Here is an 8,520-nt window from a genome sequence, read left to right on the forward strand (position 1 = left end):
ATCTCCCCTGTCAGCTCACAGTGCAGGAGAATGAGTGTTTATAGCAAATTTATAGTCATGCCCCACATGATCAGACTTTTCAGACCATGATGTCAAGTGAGGTAACAGCGGTAGAGAAAAGATAACTGGATGTCCTTTGTAGCTGATGTAAGAAACATTGCTATTGTCTTTTTGATGCTAAGAAGAAATACAGAAAAAATAGAATAAAAATATAAAGTAAAAGGTTAAAGAGGACAAAAATTATCTCCCTTATTTTTTAGAGCTCGATTTTTATTTCCAGTTGCTAATATATCCTTCTTTTTGTATGTTCACAGAGAGGAAAACTGTCTTTCGTTCCATACTGCTATGACAGGATAGCTGAATGGCAGCATGGAGCATTTTAAATCAGCATTTCAAAGCTTCAGCTGTTCCAGGAATAGCTATTCCTATTACTTCACTTCTTATTTGCACCAAATCAAAACACAGCTTAGCTTATTTGAAGAGTTCCTTAGCTGATTATATCTAAGCTTCTAAAACTTTATCTAGGAAAACAGTTTCTAGCTATGAACATGAAGGAAGCCTTGAATTCCTATGTAATCATAAATAGCAATGTTCAAAGGGTTCAGGTTTTTTGTGGGTTGCTTGTTTTGAATTTTTTTTCTTCTTTACGTGTTTTGAATGAGTTTCATCTCCTAGCCCCCTGAAGAAATCTATCACAAGTCTGAAGCCCTGTCCTTACTGCCAAGGGCATCCACAGCCTCCTCTCATCATTATGGTGAGTCTGTCCATCATTAGCTCTACCTCTCCTTCACAGGAGTCACACCTTGCTGCCTACTGGGTTAGCTTGGATGGTAGAGTTGCCACATAGGCTCCTCACTCAGCCTAACAGAAAGCATCTCCCTGAGGAGACTTTGCAGCCTCCTGGAATTACCTACAAGGGAAAACCTTCCTCCCTTCCCACAGTAGAATCAGTGGCAAAGGATCACCTGAACTGGGATTCTGGTTCATCCTGCATAAAGGATGATGCTGTTCAGTATTTCCCTCTCCCTCGCTCCAACACTTGTTGCTTGTGAAGGGAAACTGGGACGTAAATGCCTGTGCAATTCACAAAGTCCAGAATGACACATATGTGACCCAGCTCTCAGATAAACCACAGAGACATCAGACACCATAGGAGACATTTTTAGAATGTCTTGTAATGTCAAATATTTTGGTGTCCAGGGAGGGTTGGATAGCTGGATGGTCAGGTCAGCATGTGCCACAGCAGTCCTGAGGCTTGAAAGTCAGCCAAGGAACCCAGAATTGCCAATCTTGTTCTTTTCTCAAATGATCTTTTCAAAGAGAAATCCAAAGCACACAAGAATTCAAATATTTACTGACAAAGATATTTCCACCCTTTTCCCCAAGCCCAGCCAGAAAGGAAAACATTTTTCCCACACAAATCACTGACCTAAGAGTTCAGGAGATGCAGATCTCTTGCCCAACTCTACTGTTACTTTTACCCTGTGTGTAAATATTTGTTTATTAACCTGTCATATCAGATAATCAGCAAATCACTTTCTTGAGTTGCAATCCACCACCTGACAGGTTGCCAGGGGGTGATTAATATTCACCATCTTCCCTCCTATAGAAAGAACTGCAACTTTCCCTGGCTGGTCCAGAAAAAAAAAAAGGCAGCCTTTCTTGCAATGTCAGTTTTAAATCCCAGCACTATTCAAACAATTCACTTTACTCAGCTAACACTTCTTTAATGACAATTGTTCTCCAAAATTGAAACTGGATATTACTGGACTGTTTGAAAAATACAACTATGTGGGACAATTAAATTTCTTGAAGTTTGCTATTCTACCAGTCAGTGAACTTGGCATGTGGTTTCTTCCAGTGGGCTTAGATCTGATTTATGCATACAGGACTTGGAAACAGGCTTATCTGAATTTTTCCCCTGGATCTTTGGGATCTAAATTCATTGAAAATATCAGACTAACTACACAAGCAAAACCCACTGTGAAACTTCACATCACAGATATATTATGACTGTAGTCATCAGTATGAAGAAGAAGAAGAAGAAAGTAAGACTCCACAGAGGTTACTCTACTTAAAAACTTGTGAGTGGATATTTCTAGAAAATACAATGTGCACCATCAATGAGTGAACTCAGAGATCCAGGCATTCTGCCAGCATCCTTACTTTCACATTGCCTTGTCACTAATATAGTTACAAAACAGACTTCTGCCCTGCCTGATGCTCCCAGATTATCTTGCAGCAACAACACAGTCCCTGTTCACTGCACGTGGAGTTCAGCTTGGGACAGCTCTGCACGCGTGGCTGATGCTCTTTTAAAGGTTGCCAAGGTGCTGCCCCAATACCAAGTGTCTTCCCACCAGTGATCAATCATATCTTACCTTGCAATCAGTGCCCTGCAGTCCATTACAGTTAATCAATGCTGGAGCATCTTCTGTGTCCAAAAAGATAAATAAGCTAATTTTTCAGTATCGACTGCAACTGTTTGCTTTTCAGTGTGATTTCACTCCAAAATAAAAAATAATTAGGACCTATATACTGCTTTCTCTGTCCTACAGATTCATCCTGCCCCTGCTAACTGTGAGGTAGTCTGTCATTCTGTGCTTTGCCAGCAGGTACACACATACACAGAGAATCCTGCTTTAGAGCTTTGTCAGTGGCTTTTTGCAGCATGAGAACCCAATTGCTCATTTTAGTCAGGTTTGTCTCAGTAAATGAAAAAGCAGCAGAGCTTTATCTATGAAACCAGGCGGAGCCCCTGTCCAAGCCCTGATGTTAATTGAGGTGACCTCTGAAAAGCTTTACTTCCCACCCAGAATCAGCTGCCTTTGAGGTGCTGATAGCAAAAATAGAGGTGGTATGTGACCAGCACTTGGTTATTTCCCCTTCCTCAGCCAATGCCTTATTATACAGGGCTCTGAGGGCTGTGCCTGTACAACTAACAATCTGTGAAAGCATATTTCCCCAGCGGTTCCTTCTGAGCAGCATGAAAGTGTCAGATGAGGACAGAAGCTGGCATTAGGCTACTGGCATGACTGAATCACAACAGGAGCTCTGTTGTTAACCATTTAACTGTCTAAATATACTGTGCAGCACTGTTCTGTCTGGTTTCTGCCCAGTATTATTCCTGTTAGAGAAGGTTCAGGGAGCTAATTGTCCAGCAAAACTGTGTGATGAGCCTCTGAACAGACACCAAACTGACAGATCCTAGGAACTGTTCAGCTGTTCCAGCATCCTGGCAATGGTGGCAAAAAAATGCCTCAGATGATGCTAAATCCTCATCTCCTTCAAAACCAAGTCCTCTCATGGCAATGGTTCCGACAGATCACTGTGATCTCAGAAAGTATGTCAGCCTTCTCTTCAGAAGGCAAAGGCTTGAATTACCATGACCCTCTGGTTGATGTGCTTCTTGTGCCAGTAGGTGGCTTAAGAAAAGGTTTATTCTCTGCACTCTTCACTACCCTTGCATCAGACCCTCCTGGGGACACTGAAAACATGCTGACACAAGCTGACAAGCTCAGCCATAGCCCAGGGAGAGGCAGTAAGTTCAGGCCTCACAGAGACAAGTCTCTCTTCCCCAGTGTTGCCTTCTGGGAGCTGCTTAGCAGCAAACAGCTCTGCTCATTTACCATCAGCCTGCTCATCTGCTCCATCCACCCGTGCTATCCTGCTTCATCTTCCTCTCACTTCCCCCATCTTCTCCTGCTCCTTTTATTTTCCAGTGTCCAACTTCATAACACTTTTCCCTTTTTAGCCTCCATCACAGGTCCAAACACCCTTTAACAGCACAAATATTGCCTTTCCTTACAATTAGGACATAAGACTCGGTGAAACCATAACCCAAGTTGTCTGGGTGCTGGCAGAGGAGCTCACCTTCAGCAATCACCTCCCATAATATGATTGTCCTCCAGGAAGCACCGCAGGTTCCCCAGAGCAGAACCATCTGGCCTGAGCAAAAGAAAGAAGGCAGCACCAATGAAATGCCTCTCCTGTCATCACTCCTCCTTAAACCCATGCCCTAACTTGACAGGGAATATTAAAGGAGACATTTGTGGTGAGATGAAACAAATTTGGGGCAAATTCTCTTTTTGCTGTTAATTTGGAGACCTCTATTGGTTTCAGAAGGGATTATTCTATGATTATTCTGACAGTCTGCCAATAAATCTGCTAAGAAACAAGTCGAGCTCTCCTTTTTCCATGCCCCTGTTTACAATTACAATTGGTCTCTTTACTTCTGTAGTGTTATTGCTTAGTGCACTGCAGTACTTCCAGCCTCAGCAAGATTAAAGGTAGTAAGAATCTTAACCTTACATTTCATTGCTCTTGTCAGTTCAAGTTAGCTACACAATGTCATTATGCTTTTATGTTTAATACAGAAAAAACAAGTTGTACTTCTAGTACTCCTTTTAACTAAATCCATTCCTTTTCTAGGCAGCAGATAGCAAAAATTAATGTATTTTCTCATAATATTTTATGATCTTGAACATCAAATATTCCCTGATCACTGAATCAATTAGGATTTATTGACTCCTATTAACAGTTAACAGGGTACTGTGTTCTTCAAGCAGACATTAATAATAAGGCTTTGACTCTGTGAAACCACACTAGATGGCCAGGAAGTCATTTAAGTTACACACAAGACTTGGTTTGCTGGAATCAAGAAACATGAATACATTTATTTTCTTCAATGCATTGATGTCAGCCAAAGTTCCCACAGCACAAATTTAAAATATGATGTCCTAGCTTCATCATTTTTACATAATCCCTTTTATTATTTATTTGTGTTTCAGGCAGACAGAAAGACTGACAATTTTTCTGATCACTGTCAGACAGAAGACATGAGGAAATTCAGGGTCTGTAAATTTTCAAAGAACATTTTTAGGAAATACTATTCTCTAATATTAGTGCAACATTCCCATTGGCAATTTAAATTGATGCTTTAAGTGATAATAGAGAGATCTTCATTTAGAATTATATATACATCCACACATACAGTTACACAGCCTGTCATGAAAAGGCTCTGAACAATTTTGCTTGTATACTTTAAAAACAAACCCCAAGTTTGTACTGGAGCTCATACAACTGTCCTTGAAACGTGATGCTAATAAAGAAAATTTTATGTTGTTCTACTCATGAAGTTTAAGAAGCAAATTAATTTGTCTCACTTGTGAGAACAGCAGCACAAGCTCTAGTGGTTGTTAGCAATGTAAAGCAAATAAGGCTGGGATCCCTGGACACACTGTGCTTCTCAGAAATAATTGCTCTCTTGAAAGAGTTAAGAGCTTCTGCCCTTTCTAAATGTGGCATAGTAAAAACATTGCTCTCACTAGCAAGTGTGGTTCAGTAATTGGAAAGTAATTTTAAATTCTAATTCCAAGTAATTTGATTTGCAGGAAATGGCAGTTAATTACTCATGCAAATGCCTCTGTTAGGTGTGGCTGGACTAATGCACAAAGCATGAGGCAGGGAGAGCATACAGTTCAATGTGCCTCAGACAGCCTGACGTATCTCTCATAATACCGGGTAGAACAATTTATTTTTTCTTCAAATCACTACATGCTGAAAGTAATTTCAACACAGAAGTTCAAATTAGAGCTGTAGTGCAACATAAGGAATAACTACTCCAGCCAGTTTTAACTAGCCTTTGCAGACCTGTGGCCAGCACAGCCCTCTGTGACAGTCCCTTCCTGTCATTCTGTGTTTCACAAGGCCTGGCCCTTTCTGCCATCCCAGTTTCATCTCCAGTCCATGAAGAGCTTCCAGCATGTCTGAAGGCATGAGTTTACAATCCTGAGCAGGGCCCAAAAGCTCACAGACAAAGGGTCAAGTCAGACAAAAAATATTCTGTTTGAAAAGCCCTGCCTAAGGCAATGTTTTGACAATGGAACCCAGCATCTTTTCCATGAGGGGAGGTTGATCCTACTGTGCTCAGCCAGGGCTTTCCCACTCCCTCTCACTCTCACATTTGTAGCGTGTCAGCCCTCGCTCTGTCACACAAGGTTAGCGACGCTCCACTGCTACTGTATGTAGTAGTACTCTAAGTACACTCACCCACCTATTTTTGGCTCCAATATGGCACGGATTCCAGTAGTAAATAAGGTTCTTGCTGTCTGCAGTCTACTTATCCAACCCTAACCCTGTGAGCTGGGAAAATACCACCACGCCCACAGCACATGCAGGGAGAGAGGCAGAGAGAGAGTAAACTGTGGCACAGCAGGGACTGAACATCTCCCTCCTATGTGAGCACCTAGCCTGTCTCACCTATCTATGCTTTAATACTTTTTCTTTCTCTGAGCACACAATTTTTCACTTGAGAACAGTGTGAGGTGTCCTGTGTACTGGCCAAGGATGGTGGCAGGACTGCAGTGAGGTGCTGAGCTCCTGGAGACTATCTCTTCAGCTCCAGGATACATTGCAATGTTCAGCCATGGCTCTGGGCCAAAGTGACACCAATTCCTAGAAAATCACCAGAAGCAGTATGGAAAAACTAGCCTGACCTTGGAACCAAGACAATTAGGAGGAATTGTAATAGTGAAAAAAATTTAATGGTCAACTAAAGTAGCACAAGCTACTTGGAATGATCAGAGTACAAAAAGTTTGTAGGGCTTTTATAATGAGAAGATCTCTCTTGCTCTCCTGGAGAACTGCAAAGGGAGCCACAAATCTGAAGATAAGAGTAATTTGGTTGACACTGACTGCCTTGATTTTCAAAAACATGTTCCAAAGCATTAGAAGAAATCAAGCATCCATGGAAGGTCTTTGCTCAGTTAGGAAACATAGTAGCAATGTTTTCTCAATTAAGAGTAAGCAACAGTTCAAGAGGGGTCTGTGCTGTTCAGTGGATTTATGGAAAATTTAGAAAGGGGTGAAGTGAGAAAGCTTATCAAGAATATTAAGTTATTCAGGATAGTAAGGACTAGCACCAACTGTGAAAAATTGCAGAGGAATCATATACAACTGAGCAAGAAAATCCCTCAAAAGCTTTATAGCAGAACTGGCAAATGTTCAGAGAAAGGCAGAAGACCAAAGGTAGAGAAAGCTGCTGTACAAGGAACAAATGAGTGAGGTAGGACACATCAGTCCTCACATCAGTGTGAAAGAGATGACTTCAGGGTATACAAAAAAAGTCTGCAAAAAGACTGATTGTTTTTCTAACAGTACCAGCAATAGGGGGTCATCAGTTGAAGTCTGAAGGAGCCAAAATAACAGCAAAAAGGGCAGCAGGAGCTCCTTGACAAAGGGCACACAGACTGTACAAGTTTTTGTGGCTTCAAGGGAAGGCTGGACATATTCTCACAGAGGGCAACTGCCCTGGGAGCACATCTAGCCATGAAGTCTCTGAGTTCAGAAAAGTGAAGGCTGGGAGAACATTAAGTACCACACATACCTGTCTTTCTCAGACTCTTCTATAGGTTTTCACCTATGGATACTGTCAGAAATAGCATTCTGGGCTGGGTGAACCTTGGGTCAGGGTCTGAATCACCAATGTTATATTCTAAAATTACTAAATTAACTCTTATAAGAAATTTCAAACATCATTCTTTATGGATTGACCCTCCTCTGGGGTTCTGTGTCAAATGTACCATTTTCTTCGGCTCCTTCCCCAAACAATTTTCTAATTCTGTCAGAATTGCATATTTTTAAAAACTTTCATACCAGAGGCAAGCTTAACTACGTCTCCCAGGCTCACAAATAGGAGCACCAACACAAAAGAGCATAAACACAATTTTAATTTAACTTACAACTTCTAGGCTACTCTCCTGATGATTTCAAGGCTTACATAATGCTTTATTGCTACTGCCAAAGTTCAATTTAAATGAAGAAAGGACTTGCAACCAGAATATATTGGCATTGCAAAATGCTGTCTCAAGTATGCAAAGATGCTTGAGAAAGAGCTGTATGACATATATGAGGACAAGGAAGATCTCTAAGACATCCATGAGATGATTTGTGAAATATATTTTAGTATTTCTCTTTGTTAAAAGCTTGAAAAAAAAAATTGTTGAAATGGGACGCTATTTTACACATGAAGTACTTTGAGATCTGGGGGAAAAAAAAATATTAGATTCTAGTAGGAGTCCAGCCATGATATAGCGCTGAGGAAAGCCTTGTGCACTTAATGATTTTATTCTCCACCAGATTGCTGCCTGGATTCTCAAGCAAATCAGTATGCCAGGCAGGGGAGAAAGCATTCTGCAGCAAGAAAAGAGGGAAAGGAAAATAATGCTGTCATTTTCTATTTGCACATTTCTGATGCAAAGGAGAGATATCACAGAGGTTATCCCTTAAAACAGAGCTTGCTTGGTATTTTTGGTTCCCTTCTCACAATCCTCACAAGGAAGATAAAGCATCACTAAGCAAAGCTCCTGCAGGAGCAGCTGTAACTGGAAGACATCTTGTTCCTGTTCAGCAGCAGCATACTACCTTCTTGCCCTGAAAAAAGCAAAACAAACCCCCTAAAACCCCCAAACAAAACAAACCAAAACAAAACAAAGAAACACCAACAGCCACAAAAAAAAG

The sequence above is a fragment of the Zosterops lateralis genome (genome assembly GCF_965231275.1).
Source record: "Zosterops lateralis genome assembly, chromosome: 3".
Lineage (NCBI taxonomy): Eukaryota > Metazoa > Chordata > Aves > Passeriformes > Zosteropidae > Zosterops > Zosterops lateralis.